Raw genomic sequence first — 16,788 nt, 5'->3', positions numbered from 1 at the left:
TGATAGTTATTTCGGGATAAAAGTAAATTTGAAGTGGTTAAACCGCAGTGAAGTTTATCCTTCATTACGAAATATTTTAATAGGAGTTTTGATTTTTTTGCATTTTGACAGCTCTGTGGTGTGTGTGTGTGTGTTGGAACATAAATTGTGAAAAATTTTATTGACTAATCTAATGCAGTGAGCATTATCGATAGTGTGATCTATTCAATATCCGTATTTCCATAGTACCAGTAGTATTACAAATGTGATAGTCCATCGGCCACTTTTTCCTCAGATAATCTGCTGTACCGATTTTGATGGAATATTATGTTGTTGATTTTTTTAAAATTTCAACTCAGAGACATAAAACGGAGGTTGAAAATTTGTATGAATAAATTCACCCGAAATATTTTTTTTGCGATTGAAGCTGTGGATAATAGCTAGTATAAAACAATTTTAAATACTATAAATATAATAAATACTATAAAAATAATTTATAATTATAAATAATGTATTCATTTTTATTTGTACTATCCAGTTGCGAGGGCTACAAACTTATGAATATTTTTAAAGATAAGGACTTAGACGTGTGGATGAAGTTGATCGAAGCTTTTGTCCAGCAATGGGAGTTAAAAAACTAGAAAAAAAGGAATGCAAGCGTTAATAATTATATAGATGATGTGTCTTCTTGTTAAAAAAATTTCATACAACACCGAACAATTTTTACAACAAAAAATAATACCCACAAACTTTTCCATATATTTTTTCGAAATTCCTATTTCACTTGGCAGCACATATTTTTTCTTTCTGTACGTCCGTCGTAATCACTCACTGGGCTTCTAGTGCTGGTAATTAAATTGATAGTTTCTCATATTACCTTTTGCTTTCACCGCTAATGAGAAGCCTACATAATATGTATATATATTCATTCGATATATTCCGAATTAGTTACGCCATTTGTAAGGCCTCCCCGAAAATAGGAGCAACATTAATAACATTGACTCATATTGCCAGAGACTGAATTAAGTAAAAAAAAAAATACTACTTAATATTTCTTCTTTGTATACGTTGCCGCCATTTTTGAAACCGTTTTGAGCATCGATGTCATTCATTTAAATACAGTTTTAAGATTATACCTCCTTCAAGTACAATGATTGATTTTAATAATGTTTTAAATGCGTGTGTTACTCTTTCAAGCAAAATATACTGGACGGATTGTTGTGAAATTTGGTACACGGGTAGAATATGTTCTGAAATAACACACGGGGTATTTTTTATCCTGAAATTTCCACGGGAGCGAAGCCCCGAGGCGCATCTAGTATTTTATAATGACTCGAAACTATTGGTGCTAAAGGGGACTGAAAACAAGATGAAAAAGGAGATGAAATAGTAAGTAAAGTAATCAATTTTGCAAGCTTTTATGCAAGAATACATCCTCTTTGCTTAAGGTTTATTTTTGTTGATGACATGACACAACTTCATGTCAGTGAATGAACAATGATAGGTGATATTTTCCTTTTGTTAAAATAAATATTCCCTCTTATTATTATATTAGATTTAGATTAAAATAGGAGAAATAATAGCTTTATTGTTGGTTTGAAATAAAGATTGTGAGGTATTTCTTTTAGATAATTTCTTTCTTCTTTAATATATATATATATTTTAAAGTATATAATATATAGGTTCAAAACTTCCCTCTAATGGACAAGTTCTAGCAGTTTTGTTTTACAATATCCGCGAAGTGAATTTAAAAGTAAATGAGAGTGCAAATCTTACGATACGCGAGTGCATTATTTTTTCTTCAAATCGTTATTTCTTATGAAGATAAGGAGCAACTTATATCTGTGCCACGTCTGGAGAGTTCTGCTGGAAGTGAGCAAGCGCAGGCTGTCTGGACCGCAATAGTAGATAGGACGGCTTCACACACTGGTCGACTTAACGGAGCTTGTGTCCTTTTGGAGCAAAAGATCAACAGAGAACTTCTTATTTTTGCTTGACGCCATCACGTCTATGAATTGGTACTCAAAGCAGCCTTCGAAGCAAAAATTTGCCAGTTGACAACAAGCCCAGATATCCCCCAATTTAAAAAATTCCGAGACAGCTGCAAAAATATTGATAATACCAAAGTTGAAACCTATCGAGCAAAAATAGCATTGTGCCTGACACTAAGTGAAATTGAGGACCTAATTTCGTTTTATCGCTCTGAACTGACGAAAACAATTGTCATAGACGACTATCGTGGGTTAATAGAGCTCTCAATTATATTTTTAGGCGGAGATGAAGGAAACAAGACTAAAATCCGACCCCCGGTGCCTGCACCAAGCTCTGCGATGGTTAGAGTTATCTATTCCTTAAAAATATTATTACTTAGCTCTCAACTTAAAATTACTATTAAAGATAAGAACGCCCTGTTTGATGTCTGCTTGTTCATCGCCTATGTCAAACCATGGATTCAGTGCGTTTCTGCAGTTAAAGCACCTTACCAAGATCTGTGCTTTTTGAAAACTATGAGAGTTTATGAAAAAAATGATAAAAATATATCAAAAGCAGTGTTGAAGAAGTTTACTCAGCATTTATGGTATTTGACCGAGGAAGTATCTGTGTTATCGCTTTTTGACGATGAGGTGAGCCTAGAAAGTAAAGAAAAAATTATATCAAATTTGTCTAAGGATAGTATCTCGTCTCAAGAAAAGTTGTTGTTTTACGTTACCAATGAAATATATTGCACTCTTTTTCGTACTGCGCCATTCGACTGACATGATGACAATTTGAAAACAATGTGATGAATGATGAAATTACTAGAAACACCCGCACTGGCACATGCAAGTCCTTGCGCGCTTAGGAGTTCAAGTAGTAACATGTTTCGATTCAAGTCGGCACGGGTTGCTGTCATCCGAAGTACGTGAAATTTATTTTAGAGTCAATTTATCACCAAAGGAAAAATCACTTTGATTTTTTTGGGACACCCTAATATATATATATATATATATATATATATATATATATATATATATATATATATATATATATATATATATATATATATATATATTCTGATCATATAATATTATGTATATATATGTTCTGGTGGAATCTTGAAACTCAATTATTAAGCAAATATCTTCTTCGATAGAGCTTAAATTTTGTATACTTACACGTGTAGTTTGGATCACAATGTTTTAGATATCAGACACGATTTTCATACAAACTTTCAAAAATACCTCGTTCCAAATGGTTATTAGATTGATTTAATAAAATCACGATTATAAGGACTTTTTGCTAAATGACTTCGCTGACCTATTTTTGAGGCATTAAATCTATTACGATATTTCAGAGATCCGTAAAGATTCATTCATTCATATCGATTTTATTCAAGTTTGACGTGACTTTTTTTGATATAATTTTTTATTCAACTTAGGATATAACACTTATTTACATCGAAAAACACTTAAAACTAATTCAACGCAGACTTAATTACGAACCAGAATATTATCCTTCTTTACAAAAAAGAAAAGATTCATTAATTCATATATAGTGTGTTATTGCTAACACCGGTGTCAGATTTTAATCAAGTCGCCTAAAGGCGCTTGACATGACTTTCAGGATTACTTATTAGGATGTATATACATACATATTCACTTATTTACATCAAAAAATCACTTAATTAAATAAATCCACACAGACTTCATTAGCAAGCAGCATATTATACTTCTTTACAGTCGTATTCCTCATGGCTGAGGGTCATACATAACGGTGAAACATACATAACGATTCTCTTGGCAATATTAATGAAGTGGTTTGCCATTGCCTACTCAGTAGCAGTATATTGTAGAGATCTAAAAAAGAAATATCTTCTTCATAGTTGTATTCCTCAAGGCTGAGGGTCGTGGTCATTACGTGGAACAACATATACAATAACTTTCTTGGCTTGGTTTGTCATTGCCTTCTCCAATTCACACACAAGTTAATAATCAACCAGTGTGCAGGTTTCCTCACGATGTTTTCCTTCATTGAAAGCAATTGGTGGTCGATGAAAACTACTACTATACATGACACAGATTGGTATACAAACTCATGTGGCACGAGTATGATTCGAACCTGGGACCTTTCGATCCACAGGCAAGCGTTAAATCATTACACCACCACCGCTTCTAAAAATAAATATACTGAACCCTATAAATAGTCCCGGTTCCCGCTACCCAGTAAGAGCCATTTTGCTGAGAGCCATCGCACCGGATTGAGTTATTCCCAAGCCCGACACACCCCATTTTTATTACCTTGATTAAATCCTTTACTTGCTACTTTGTGCGGTTATTTTGAGGCTGGAAATATTTAATTTTTTTTTTTCAAAAAATGTCATCATTCCTGTCACAAGATTTTTTTGTTATCACTGTCGATGTGTGGCAAAATTTGAAAAAATGTTTGTTTGTTACCTCTTCACGCTCGATCTCCTCAACCAATCTTCTTGAAATTTTGCATACACGTAGTTTGAAGTATGAAGAAGGACATACGGACATCTTTGCAAATGCCAGTATGGAATGTATTATATACATATTATAATCTATTCAAAATCAGAATCACAGCAGCCTTTGAAATTGGATAAGTATACAATTCTAACGAGTAAACAAGCATATTACCGTATCTATGCTCAATGCTATAACATTTATAATTTCAGCTAGACGTCACACATAAAGAAATAACGCTTGGCGGCTCTCGTTACGGTAACGCCCGCGGACTCAAGTGTCTTCTACTTGATACTGATTATCCTGATGTAGGCGCTCGTTATTTCTAATTAAAATGTGAATTGTTTATTCTCAAATTTATTTTTAAATTATTTTTAAATATCTAAATAAACTTAAGTGAGAGTCAGACTTACGACTTTTTACGACAAAAGGACGGAGGGACATCGGAGACTTAGTAATAGGGTCGGGACCCTATTTTACACATTGGGTATGGAAGCCCCAAAATTTTACACTTAAAAGTATCACTATGAGTGAGACTTTTTAGTATAAACGATTCTAAGCTTACTCTTGCACCTCCAACTATGACTGCCCGATTATTATTCGATCAGTCTGTCCGTCTGTTATGATTCTAGTCGCAAAACTTTCACAAAATTAAAATTGGAATACTTTTGTAGTTTGTCTTTTAACCAGAGCTCGTGTTTTGGTTTATTTTTATTCATAGAGAAAACCATTGGCGGATTTTACCTCATCTCTTCTATGGTGAGAAGGCAATGTAAAGATATTAGATGTTGAAAAAAGGTATTTGAAATGCCTTTTAATACATTAGTAATGTTAATTCCATATTGTATTTAAGGCGCACGGCTGTGTAATAGGCCAAGTCCGGAGAAGCAATAAACGTAGTACGTGGCCGAAATAGTGATGTCGGCTTTTGTAATTAACCCCGGGAGCTGCAAAGGATTGGGAGATTTATTGTTGTTTTATGTCAGACAAGGACGGTAAGTTTCGCCCGTTTATTGGTTCTCATTTGTGGCGTGTATTGTGATAGATTTTTGATTTGTACGTCGATCGCCCCAAAGTTGAGTTTCACATTCAGAAAATATATTCGTTCCGAATCCGTGTTGAAGTTTGTTTGTTCCAAATCACAAGTAACATATTGACACCATAAAATGTAATTTTATGAAAAATATTTTCGTTGCTTAAATCGAAGTGTTTTTTTTGTATTTTGAGTTTAGTGATAAAACATTTGAATCGATTATTCATGCACACATTCTTTTAATTCTTAGCAAAAATTAAAAAAATATATATTTTTATAAATTATGTCACACCACATAAAGAATTTTAGTGGACAGGAATGGCTCCCGACTTGGGGATTCCTCAACGGTTTACTACAAGGACTTTTGTCTCTTATTGTATGTAGTAAGTAAGATATGTAAGATTTCTCTGGCAACAAGAGAAGCTTGTGTCAAAAATATATTTTTTGTAAAAAATATATTTTCTAATATTGCATACCCGGACTTCATCGAATATAAAAAATATTTACGAACTATTTTCCAATATCGAAAGCTTCACGTATTCAGGCGAGTATTGATCGGACGCAAATACCAAAAGTTATGCATACTGCATAAATGCCAGACTCAGATTGCGTGGCATAATTCAAAGTATTCGCGAGAAATATTCAAAATGGCGTTAGGTAAAAATGTCACTTGTTATTTTTAACTTGTTTATTTATTACTTGTTGCACATAGAATCAGCATTGGTATAGGTACAACGTGGCAACGCTGTAAGCCTTCTGGGCACATTAACTCAAGGTAACGAGTTGCCGGTTATTACATTATTGTAAATATTGAATTTGTAAGTTTTTAGTACAGGTTTTATTTAGTTAGTTTTAATTTTATAAGTAGATAAAATGTAAATTTAGATTTAACTTTTACTTTTAAGAATATATTTTAATACCCGTCAAACATAGGTTACTATTTTTAAAAGTAAATTAACCCCCAAAGTGGTGGATCAAAGTAAATCTGGAAAAAAACATCCCTAATACTATAAATGAGAGGTCTGTCTGTTACGGCTTCACGGCTCAAATGCTGTATCGATTTTAATAAAACTTTTTATACATATAGTTAAATACCCGATGTTAAATATAGGCAACTTTTTGTCATAGTTTTTTGCCATTGTAATTTGGAAGAATGTAAATAAAAAAAATATATTGATTGAATTAATAATTATTCTTCATTACATGACTGAAAGCACTCTATCAACAAATCAGTCACTGATGTATTTACCGTCAAATGGTATTAGAGGCACTGGTCTCTAAATAAATCAACCTCCAAAGGGCTGAAATGGGGGTTGAATGTTGCCTATGAAATAATATACGATAAACTAAATAAAATGTAACTTTAAGGTCACAAAATGTGATTAGCCATGTGTCAATAACTATGTCTGGAGGTGAAAGGTATCTTATTATAATTTCTGTGAAGTTCATTTAAATTTACCTAAATAATTTTGGTATTTATTTTCATTTGAATGTAATTAGTAACTTGTTTTCGTTCGTAATTTATAGTTTCGGAATGCTGGTGGCTCTGTGTTGTAAAAGTCAATAAAGGGACTGCTCCGCTCCCGATTTCTATTTAATTTGAGATAAAAATTACTTAATTATACGAAATTTAATTGTTAATCCATCCAGTGGATAGTGCGATCTTGTATAACAAACTTCCAACATACCAATATAGGGACATTCGTTTTGTTAAAAATTAGTGATTTAAAAATTTATAGCACAGAATAACAAAAGAATTTAACATACTTATACGAAGGACTTTACGCGATTTGGCATCATTTGCCGGTCAATATTTATTCATAGTAACACCGGTGTGATTTTACTCCAGTCGCCTAAAGGCTTTTGACATGACTATTACGGTCTGTGGCCATCTAGTCAACCGTCAACTATTCCGATCAACCATAAGACTTAACAAATACCTACATCATTGATATGCGATAAAGTGCATCTAATAAATAAAAACAAATACTTCACATAAAACTTAAAACAAAAGTACTTAAAACACAGAATCATAAATACAAAAATGTACTGATAAATTGATACTTATAAATGTACATATTTATATATGTACCTATTTATATAAAAATATGCTATATAGATATATATAATAGAATTTTATTCCTAAACGTTGCTACAATTCGCTAAATTTTGCATTATCTCCAGCGTTCTCTTTATTTGTATATTACAAAGAATTCAAATCCACTTGGATAATTCCATTTTGTAATGGACGGACAAACAGATCGTTTAGCTATGAATAAAACATGTCTTTTAGAAGATAAAGACATTAAGACAAACAATATTTATTTTATGTACGTATTACTCGCCATTTGTCTGTTTAAATATAGAAGAAATAAATTTTATGCTTTTTCACGTAATTCAAAGGACGGTAATATTTGATTTTAATATTTTTTATATTTTTCATGGTTGGAAATATTTTTTATATGAATTATTTTTTCTTCCAATATTACTTTCCGTAAACAAATATGTTTCAAGAGGTTTCATTCCAGCCGAATATATTCAGCCATTAAAATCAGGCCGTACCTACGTAACGTCCATAAAAATATTTAACGATCGTGTTCGAATGTTTTACACTGGGCACAGAAAGGAATCCATTTTGAAAATCGGCAGATTTATTTGCTAAGTTATTTTCTGACTTGGGACCTGTTTTACATAATGCAAAATTATCTGAATGTAATAAAATAATGAATCATTTTGATTATAAATCGAAAATTTAAATAAAATAAATATTTTGACGACCTCGGTGGCGCAGTGGTAAAGTGCTTGCCTCTCCGAACCGAGAGGTCCCGGATTCGATCCCAGGTAGGTCCTGGGTTCGATCCCCGGTCGGGTCATGATGGAATGGTCTTGGTTGTTTATCTATAAATGTATTTGTTATAAAATATAGTATCGTTGAGTTAGTATCCTATAACACAAGTCTCGAACTTACTTTGGGGCTAGCTCAATCTGTGTGATTTGTCCTAATATATTTATATTTATTTAAATATACTCGTATACTGTTTTTTTTTTAAGTATTAGCTATCTAATATTATAAATGCGATAGTTTGTGAGGCACGTACGTATGTGTGTATGTACGTATGTTTCTCTTTCACGCGAAATATATTGGGATTGTCGTTTAATTTGGTACACGGGCAGAATAGAACCTGATATACTAGATAGATATATGATACTTTTTAACCCGAAATTACAAAGAGAGCGAAGCCCCGGGACGCAGCTAGTTTCAAATATCATGCAAATCTCAGCGGTTTAGTCGCCAAAATGCGATATACAGAAAGCATTTGCATTTATGCATTTATTATAATTATTATAGTTTACAAGTGTTTGCCCGCGGCTTCACCCGCATGTATCTGCGAAATCGAAACAGACACGATTTTCATACAATTTTTCACCTCCCATTATTTTCATTACAAGTTAAAGACTTAAAGAAAACATCCAATCGAATATTGGAACAAGAGTTTTAATTTATTCAATTGGATTTTTTTTTTCAAAATACATACAGCTCTATAAGGATGAAATTAAAGATTCATAACAAAAATATCATCAACGTATATGATGTTGTTTTTCACAGTGTAATATTCCTTCTCCATCAATGGGAGGCTGAAAGACCCTTTTACTTTAACAACTGAAGTATAACAGAGTAATCAGCTTCACAAGAACTCCGTCATGGAACAGCTAATAAGAGAACTTGAAGAAAAACTAGTGAACGTTGAAATAAATGCGAGGAATTGCTATTTCCCACAATATCGTCGAACAGTTTGAGAAACTTTGGCGGCTTCGGTATACATTGCTTGTTTTTCATCGCGGTAAATAAAAGCACTCACACTAACTACGCAATGTTCACGCATTCGCTTCGACATGTGACCGAGTTCGGCGACAGTGTGGAGCGTTACAAGCTTTAATTTAGTTTCGGCTGGCCAGACGTCTGTCTGTCTGTGTTTAATCAAAAATGTAAGTTAAATTTTACCCAATTCTACTAGTCTTTTCCCCACGTCGCTTGAATTTCCATGATAAAGCAGGTGGCCGGTTGTAAAATCACAGTTAAATAAAAAATAAAAAAAACTTTTGCAATTTTTTTTTACTCTCACCTCGGGGCATTGCGGCGTTGCAACCTCATAATGCAACCGAGAATAGGTACCTACGTGAAGATGAGGACGCCTGGATCTCTCAGCCATCAAAGAGAAACACAACAATGACAAGACCATTGTTTTGTTTGGCAGCTTAAATCTATGAGGTTGAGACGATGCAGACGACCTATTGTCCCGGTTAGGACGTGGGTTCCATTCCGGCTCAAGTCACTCAATTGTTATTTTATATAAATATATTGGGACAAATCACACAGATTGAGATAGCCCCAAAGTAAGTTCGAGACTTGTATTTATGGGATACTAACTCAATGATACTATATTTTATAACAAATACATATATAGATAAACATCCAAGACCCGGGCCAATCAGAAAAAGATCATTTTCCATCATGACCCGACCGGGGATCGAACCCAGGACCTACCTGGGATCGAATCCGGGACCTCTCGTTTCGGAGAAGCAAGCATATATATAGATAAACATTCAGGACCCGGGCCAATCAGAAATATCTCTGTTATATCTCAGACTGATTGATTTGACAAGCCAAACATTTTAACTTGAATGTGGAGTATGTGATGTTAGATCTGGTAAAGTTAGGGCGCATATATTATCGCTTTGTCATAACTTTTTCACAGGATAAGCAAACTAGACTCGTCTTGGCAATATTTTGTACATGAAAATGTTTTTGGTGGGATTAATTTTATTGGTAAACAAACTCACGAATCTAGAAGTAAAAGCCACTAGATTAGACAATTGAGGAAGTTATCAACGTCATCTCCACACATTCGACTTCAATAAAGATTATTCCAGCCCTAGTTAACTTCAATAAACAGTAATTAAAGTGGGTAAAAATGAACTTCTTTGTTAGTATATTGAGAGGGGCTTAATCAAAGTTTAACTGAGGCTGAGATGCTCCTGATTTCAGAAGCTCCTATATTTTGGATATGGCAAACAAAATTTTAAAAAAATATGACGAGAAAATTCTCACTAACATAATAAAGGAAAATGTATTTGTTTGTCTTTCTTTCAGGTAACGGAGCGTTAGATAGAGGCGATTTGGTAAGTGATAGTTGGTGATATGGCGTGTGGCAGTCACTATTCTCCACGAACGAAGCCGCGGGCAACAGCTAGAAAGATATTTATTATTTATTTACGTAAATTTTATTGCACAAAGGCATCTGTTCGTTGAATAAATTTTACTTTAAATTTTGCCGCTATTTAGCTTTACTAGTTGTTCGCCGCGAACGTAGACCTCGCGAATACAATAAATTCTGATGAGATTTTACAAAATTGTGAATATTTCGAAAACGACTTAACTGATTTTGATGCCCCACGAACTTAATTAAATTTCATCAAAATCAGACCAACAACGGTTCGAAAGTTATCGCGTTACAAACATTGTAGACTCCGTTCCGTTTTTATGGCTAAACCGCTGGATCAGTTTTGATGAAATTTGGTATGCATATTGTTTAAGACCCCCGTTCAAACATAAACTACTATTTTTTTCGAAAAATCAACCCCCAAATAACTGGGGGGGGTCTGTTCCGCTTTCAGAGCCGCGGTCAGAAGCTAGTAGATATATATTTATATATGTTATTAGTTTCAGATTTCGCTGCATTACTTTTTTCGTCTCCATTTTACTACTATCATATCCTAATCTTCCTACAATCCAGAATCCGGCAGCCTATCTATTAAATGGGATGGTAACCTCGAAAACATTCCACTATTGACCCGATGTTACTCCGATAGTTTACTCTGAAATAATTTCGCTAATTGGCTGGCACTTTGAAGCGATAAATGGGTACAATGTGTAGACAGAGACAGCTGTAGACCCCGTCATATTTTCCATTTCATATAAGCGAGAGATTTGTATATTAGAAACAAGATAGAGCGCTGAAATTTTTCGTCTTTCATCTCATCATCGTCCTGATCTATTATTTTATATGAGACTAGATGTTGCCCGGGGAATTTAGAAATAAAATATAGCCTATAGCAATATTGGATAATGTACCTTTTTAATGGTGAAAGAATTTTTGAAATTAGTTCCGTAGTTTCGGGTATTACGCGCCTTAAATATACAAACTCAAAAACGCTTACCTCTTTATAAAGGCTGGGAAATTCTAAGGAAAACTTTTGGTGACACACATTAATTCATTATTATTGCCAACACTGGTGTTTGATTCTATTCAAGTCGCCTAAAGGCACATGACATAATTGCTGTTAGATTTTCTTCAAATCGCCTAAAAGTGACTTTTACTGTCTACTGACATCTATTGGCAAGTAGTCGCATACATATTAGTGAACTGAACTGTCAACCAATGTGCAGGTTTCCTCACAATGTCAACACTCATGCGTCAAAGTTTATATAGTTTTTTTAGTCTTTGGTACATAGTGCAAGTTTGCAATTCGCTCTCAATTCTTTTTTTATAATCTTTTCGTCGAGAGTGCAGTCAATCAATCACAAGCATGTGTGACAACCCAATTTTTGTGTGTGTGCGATGATGTGATTGACAATGTGATTCTGATAATGTAAGCGGGAATACGCTCAAATAAGACGGATATACAGTTTGATTATAACGAGGCCTTACTGTTCCGTTGCGCTCCAGCGCGCTGCTCTCCGTGAATGGCCGAACGCAGTATTATATAGCAAATCCGTGGAGCAAATCTATGTAAAACGGCATAGCTTTGCGTTAACGCAATGTAGGGCAACGAAGTATTGGAGCGCGGTCTCATTGTTCCTTCTAACTCCGTTGCGATAAGACAGAGTGTTATTGCTCCTTTATTTTAGAGTGACGTATATCATATCGCATCGCGCACGCAGAAGCGGTGGTAGTGGTTACGACGCCCGCCTGTGGATTGAAAGGTCCCAGGTTCGAATCCTACTCGTGCCACATGAGTTTGTATAACGATCTGACTCATGTATAGTAGTTTTCATCGACAACCACTTGCTTCCGATGAAGGAAAACATCGTGAGGAAACCTGCACACTGGTTGATTATTAACTTGTGTGTTAAATGGAGAAGGCGATGGCAAATCACTCCTTTACTTTTAATTCCACATGAGCAAAGCAACTATGAAGAAGAATATCGCACCGTACAGTGCTGTATTGATCCGTACGGACGGCTACGCAACGGAGGACGAGGGAGCAATGGAAAATTATTTGACTAAGTACCCGGCTGGGCACTTAGTAAAATAATTTCCACCCAGCTAACCTAACTCAAAACTTAATTTACGACACACATTCAGTATATCTCTGCAACATAGTATTCGAAGAACCTTATAACGTCAGTGGATCATAAAGATGTCTGCGTAGCAGAGAGGCCTTCTGAGACGGGATATAAAACGTAGGAAGAAGTTCTTACACACAGATCTTAAGGATGACAAGTAACGCTCGCTCGCGTACTTGTTGGGCAAAACAATATGTATTATGCTGTGTGCGAGATATGTGCAATGGCGACACACTGTTCATAACAACGGCAAAAAATGCTTGTTCGTATACATGTTGGACAAAACAATGTAACAAAACTTACTGTTAAAAGGTACAATAAATTAGTTGTAGAAATGTGTATCGTAAACCATTTTCAAAGGAAACGTGTAGTACATATGTATCTAGATAATTTATCAGATAAAATTTAGTTATTTAATGGTCGTTTAACTAACGTTTGTCCAACAAATGACTCTGCTCCGTCGAGCATAATATTTACAATTAAATCAGTAGAATTTATTTCAGATAAAAACTTTTTTAAATTTGAACCAACTTCAAATCGAACACACAAAATCATGAAATATTTATTAATGGATGTGCTAAACAAATTGTCTGTCGTGCATTCTTAAAATCCTTGTGTGTAAGCGTAAGAAAATTTTATTTATTTACCTAACAGGGTATATAAGAGATTTTATTTGATTCCACCCTCTTATACCAACTAAGAAGAGGTTTAACGATAAATTTTAACTAACTCTCGTACTTTTACGTTTACAAATTGGTTTTTGATAAATTATTGATGTTGGTAATACTTTATTCGTGAGTTTTGTTTATGAGTGAGTACCGTTTAGGTTTCATTCAAATAATTCAAATGCATTGAGCGGTGCATGAAGCGGTGGTGGTAATGGTTAAGACGCCATACGAGTTTGTATACCAATCTGACTCATATATAGTAGTTTTCATAGACCACCAGTTCCAGTGCTTCCGGTGAAGGAAAACATCGTGAGAAAACCTGCACACTGGTGGACAGTTTAGTTCACTAGTGTGTATGCGACTATCTGCCGCCAGATGGCGGTAAGTAGTCGTAAAAGTCATGTCAGATGCCTTTAGGCGACTTGAATAAAATCTGACTGTTGGCACTCGATATGACGATGAATGCATTTATTACCTAAACACAATTCATTACGTCATGTACAAACAATAATTAATTTATATTTAAATCATGGTGTAATACCATAAGGGATACTTCTTCTTACTTCCCTCGAGGATAATTGTCTGGGCCCTTTCTGCGTGCGGAGTCTGAGCCGCTGATCATTCCAGCCAGCCCAGCTCCTTCAGGAAGCGGAGCACCGCCGATGGTGTACGGCAGGCTTCGCTCATGGTCCCTGGATCTCCCAGGAACTCTTTTCTTGTTGATGCGACGCCATGACACTGCAATAGAAGGTGGTTTGCAGTTTCCTCAGCCTCCGCGCATGCTCTGCACAGTGGGCTGTTTGTAAGATGTAGGGTGGAAAGGTGTTTGTTTAGTGCACAATGACCAGTAATAATTCGAAACATGATACAAAGAAACAAAGCCGGGACGGGCCACTAGTATTAGATAAAGAATTAGAATTTTCAGCTATATATTTTATCCCAAGCGTAAATAAGACTTCCAATATAAATAGGCATTCATCACACATGATTAAATACGCAAAGCTGGGTCAATACGCATTGTCTATTTGTCTTCGACCCTCTATATCCGTAACGCCTCAGGGCGGGGGGCGTAATATGTCCTTTGAGATCTACCCCCGAAAACTATTTGGCATTTTGTTACGAAGGTACGATTTGTATAGAGGCAATTTTCGCGAAAAAATCTTTGTTGGATTTGTAAACATATCTGTTTATGTGATAACTCGTGATCATCATTGATAACCTTTATTCCCACTGCTGGAAATAGGCCTCTTTTAATTAACACTAGCCTTTTTCACCCCCGACGCAAAAAGGGATGTTATAAGCTTTTCCGCTAAGTGTGTCTGTCTGTGTACGTAGCACCGTAGCTCATCCGAACGAATCCGAACCGATTTGAACGCAGTATTTTTTTTTAGATAGCGAATTTTTATGCGGTGGTTCATAGATGTGTTTGATCCAAAACCGGTACAGCCGTTTAAAAGTTGTACCGAAAAGAATATTGAAAGTCGGTCTTGTGCCTTACGAAACCATTTTCGACCCGCAACATATCGATCATCGATTCATTTTGCTTTCAGATGACCTAATAGTACCTAATCTTCTGTAAGGCTAATTGCCCATCTATAAGGAAGGCCAGTGCACCAAGCGAAGCGGTGGTGGTGCAATGGTTAAGACGCCCGCCTGTGGATCGAAAGGTCCCAAATTCGAATCCTACTCGTGCCACATGATTTTGTATACAAATCTGACTCATATATAGTAATTTTCATCGACCACCACTTGCTTCCGGTGAAGGAAAACATCCTGAGGAAACCTGCACACTGGTTGGTTATTAACTTGTGTGCGAAATGGAAAAGGCAATAGCAAACCACTCAATTAATAATGCCAAGAAAGTTGTTGTGTGTATCTCATTCCACGTAATGACCAATTCCCTCAGCCATGAGGAATACGACTATGAAGAGAGTGCACCAAGAGTGGGTACTTTGATGACCATTAATTTAAGCATTAACTTTTTGTATCTGTCAAATTGAATGTCGTTTTTCACCCCTTCAACCATTTTATAATTAAGTATTGATATAAATTAAAAAGAATACATTATTATATATTGATTTCAGCATTATTTATATTCAATACTGTTTTAATATCACACCGAATGTAAATCTAATCTCTTGAATGACTTCGATTAAGCTTACCCATTTAACCAGGATAAATAATCAATTAAATAAATAAATATATTGGGACAAATCACACAGATTGAGAGATTGAGCTAGCCCCAAAGTAAGTTCGAGACTTGTGTTATGGGATACTAACTCAACGATACTATATTTTATAACAACTACATATATAGATAAACATCCAAGACCCGGGCCAATCAGTAAAAGATCATTTTCTATCATGACCCGACCGGGGATCGAACCCGGGACCTCTCGGTTCAGTGGCAAGAACCTTACCACTGCGCCACCGAGGTCGTCAATGAGTGTGACTATGTAATGACATGAGCAATAAATATGTAACGAGCAGAATCCTGTGGAATGAGTGTATGTAAAAATGTTTTAGAAAAAAAAAAGTCAGAAGGAAGTTAAATGGGATGACCTGTGTACTTAATTATTGAACTTGTGTTATTTTATATTTTGATGTGTTCTGTTGCTGTGAATAAAGTTTGTTATCTATCTATCTATCGAGCGGCAACACCAGCTCCAGATAATATATTCGAATGCAAATAAAATGATACGTGTCATATATTTCTAAAGCGTATTTCTCTGTAGTGATAAAAACTAAAAACACGACGGAGTCTCTAGTCATAGTTACATCTGTCTTCGTTTAACATTCTGTTGTATAAATAAATATATTTTTCACAGATACAAACAAGAAATAAACGCGAATCGTTTCCACTTGGAATTGGCCCCATTGGTCCGTATCACGCGCGAGATCTGCTGATTGTCAAGTTTGTGGCTCATCTGTCTGTTACGGAATGCTGTCGACATATTATACTAGCTCCATACCGCGGTGTTACCCGTATATAGTATATATACTACATTGAAAAATAAATATTTAGCATAGAAATAATTTCTTTCACTTCTTATTCTGATATAACTTTGGCGACTATGCAAATACCTAGTGGCAAGTTAATTGACGCTTATCGTTTACGCACTTGTGGACTTACGTGTTCCTCACGATGTTTTTCTTCACCGGAACCAAGTGGTTTATGAAAAATACTGAATCACATTTTCATAATTCATGTGGCACGAGTAAGAAGATTCGAACCTGGAAACTATTGATTATATGCGAACGAAGCACTGGTCTACAACGAAAAAATTGCTACAGACA

General features: G+C 35.1%; 1 long non-coding RNA gene across 2 annotated transcripts; it reads left to right on the top strand.

Annotated features, from left to right (window-relative positions):
* Positions 1–1,491: 1,491 nt before the first annotated feature.
* On the top strand, positions 1,492–15,498 carry LOC128680589 (uncharacterized). 2 transcript variants are annotated; one of them, XR_008405877.1, is made up of 5 exons: positions 1,492–2,603; positions 5,296–5,437; positions 10,628–10,656; positions 14,119–14,241; positions 15,042–15,498. It is a non-coding gene; the product is annotated as an uncharacterized LOC128680589 (long non-coding RNA). The 2 variants fall into 2 exon arrangements; XR_008405876.1 differs by having other exon boundaries at positions 1,492–2,877.
* The last annotated feature ends 1,290 nt before the right edge of the window (positions 15,499–16,788 follow it).

This window comes from Plodia interpunctella, chromosome 24, assembly GCF_027563975.2.
Source record: "Plodia interpunctella isolate USDA-ARS_2022_Savannah chromosome 24, ilPloInte3.2, whole genome shotgun sequence".
In the NCBI taxonomy this organism is placed as follows: Eukaryota; Metazoa; Arthropoda; class Insecta; order Lepidoptera; family Pyralidae; genus Plodia; species Plodia interpunctella.
Note: the sequence above shows the minus strand (reverse complement) of the source record. Positions and strands in the feature narration are given on the sequence as shown.